General features: G+C 43.1%; 1 non-coding gene across 1 annotated transcript; it reads right to left on the bottom strand.

The window, feature by feature from the left end:
- Positions 1–205: 205 nt before the first annotated feature.
- LOC112820496 (U6 spliceosomal RNA) lies at positions 206–312 on the bottom strand. Its single transcript, XR_003207163.1, has one exon. It is a non-coding gene; the product is annotated as a U6 spliceosomal RNA (small nuclear RNA).
- Between the last annotated feature and the right edge of the window lie 2272 nt (positions 313–2584).

The raw sequence follows: 2584 nt of genomic DNA, 5'->3' as shown, positions 1-2584 counted from the left end.
TTAACATTCTTGACATTTCTCATCATGTTTCACTTACCAATCAAGTCTAATATATTCCAAGTCACAGAACAATCATGGAAAATGTCAATTTAATTAAGTTTGCATTTCTTTCCTTTTTTTCCTCATTCCAGGATTCTAACCTATTACCACTCTGACTTTATCTATGAAACTCACTTATATTTACCAAGTATTTGTTTAGGGGACAAACTGTCCCTTCAAGCTCAGTCGAAGCATTTATGTTCTTGCTCAGGGGCCATGCCAATCCTCTCTGTATCATTCTGATTTTAGTCTATATGCTGCCGAAGTGAGCACTAGGCATTTCTGTTCTAATGTGTGATGGTTGGGATAGCTTAGCTTCTTCTAAACTTCAGGAAAAGACGGTTTTGTTTTCTTGTTACAGTCCCTGAGATTGAAGGATTGCAGTGACTGACAGCAAACTTCTCCCCAGGGAGCTTCTGTTGCTGACAGAACCTGAAGGATGCTACAGTGGATGGCAAGTATCACAGCAAAGCAAGAAAAGAGCGTGAGGAAGAAATTATTCAAAAGAAATATGTATTCTTCCCCAAATGGTGGCAATATGGATGTGAAAAAGAAAAGGACATACATTTGAATGGATACATCCAAAACTGGAGAAAGGCTATGTCCAGGTCTAGGAAGAATCAGCAACAAGGTCACCAGTCACAGTTTTGTTTACACTTCTATGTGTAGTGTACGTGGACCCCTGTGTCCCAACTGACAGTTATCATCATGTGATATGATTGACAGGACCTGTGTCCTTTGTGCTGAAAACTAGGAGATGATCTGTGAGGAAAATGTAGGTGATTTTTCAGACAGACCGTGATGGCCACAAGACAGCCGGTATTTACCAAGGAGTTACTCGGCTCAGGGCGATGGTAGGAATTCTTCCGGAAGTATCGCATTTAACGCTCACCACGACTCCACAGAGTTGCCAGTGTTATCAACCTCATTTGCCATTATTGCCATTCTTCCCATTGAGGAAATGGGTAGTTGGAGACGTTCAATAAGTAGCTTTCCTTAGATTGCATAGTCAGCGAACAGTAGAGCTAGTAATCAAACCCCATGCCATCAGACTCCAGAGCCTCAGAATTTTATGCATTATCCTGAGATGTCAGTTCAAACAAAGACATTGTTTGAATCGATTCTGGAAGTATAGGCAGCACCCTAAAGGACACATTTCCTAATTGGTCTTCCCCGCTGAGACATTAACTTGTCAACATAGGGCATTATCCTTCATTAGTTCCCCGCTTGCCTGGGTTGTCAAAGAATCAAACTGTCCTTCCTAATTTGAAGATGATACCACCGCATGTGTGCTGTGGCTGAGAAAAACCAACAGCTGACAAGCAGTTCTTTCCACATTATGTATACATGCAGATTGCTCTCTGGTTTGTGGCTCAAGCCTCTGTTGGCAGAGCCTTGCTTCTGTATTTTGTTCTGCCAAAGTGTGGTTAGCTGAAACTTAGTTTGAAAAAGGCTTCACTATCACTGAGACTACATGCTCCTCAGGGCATCGACTGTTCCGGCCCCCAGCCCCTCCTAGCTTTGCCTCAGCATCGTCTGGATGGAAGGATCATCAGAAGTCTTCTGGCTTCCCGGGTTTTTTATGCAAGACCTGTTTGTATAGTGTACCAAGACCCCTTTTAAATACATGTGTGGTCCATTAGACCTGAGTTGTGATGATTCACTATTTCAAGGCTCGTGGACAGAATGACCTGCCAGAGTTGGTTACTGAGTCTTGCCATTTGTTTTCTCAGGCCTGAGATACTTGCTCATTGGACAAGAGATGGTGGCCATGTGTCAGAGTTACAGGGAGGGTTGGTCACTCTCCCTGTTTTAGAAAACTTCAGTTTTAGAAAACTGGTCAGGTGCTTGACTCCTCTTCCAGGGCCCACCAGTTTATAATTCTTATCTAGTCACCCTACAACCAATTGTCCATGTAGAAAGATAGCTGGTGGCCAGCACTGGGGGTGAACTTGGTGACAGCAGGTCATGATGGTTGGGCATTCACCTGCCGAGAAGGCAGCTGCAGTGAACTCATCTCCTTTGTACAATATCATCCCTTCCCCTCCTCCTCCTTCTCTTTTGGGATCACATTTACTGGCTGCATACTGCAAGCTAGGTATTAGGTTAGCCAGGGTTTCTCAACCTCAGCATCTTTAATATATTAGTCCAAATAAGTCTTTGTTGTGGGGGGCTGTCCTGTGTATTGTAGGATAGGAAGCCGCATCTCTGATCTTCATCTCCTACATGCCAGGAACAGCCTCTCACCCTCTCCCAGGTGTGATAATCAAAAATATCTCCAGACACTACAAAATGTCTCGGGGGGGGGGCAAAATTGCCCCTCGTTGAGAACCACAGGTCTAAGGATATTGTTGAATTTAATCCTCATAATAATTCTATGGAACAGGTAGAATTATTATTTCCCATTTTACAGGTGAGGAAATGGAGGCTTATAATGTTAAGAATTTACTGAGGGTCATACAAAGAGTGATTTCTGAAACTGAGATAATAGCACAAATCCGACTTTAAGTCCTGATGTCTTTTACCTCTGTGCCATACTAATTAC

Source organism: Callorhinus ursinus, unplaced genomic scaffold (genome assembly GCF_003265705.2).
Source record: "Callorhinus ursinus isolate GAN/ISIS: 27379988/994484 unplaced genomic scaffold, GSC_fseal_2.0 scaffold3, whole genome shotgun sequence".
NCBI lineage: Eukaryota > Metazoa > Chordata > Mammalia > Carnivora > Otariidae > Callorhinus > Callorhinus ursinus.
Note: the sequence above shows the minus strand (reverse complement) of the source record. Positions and strands in the feature narration are given on the sequence as shown.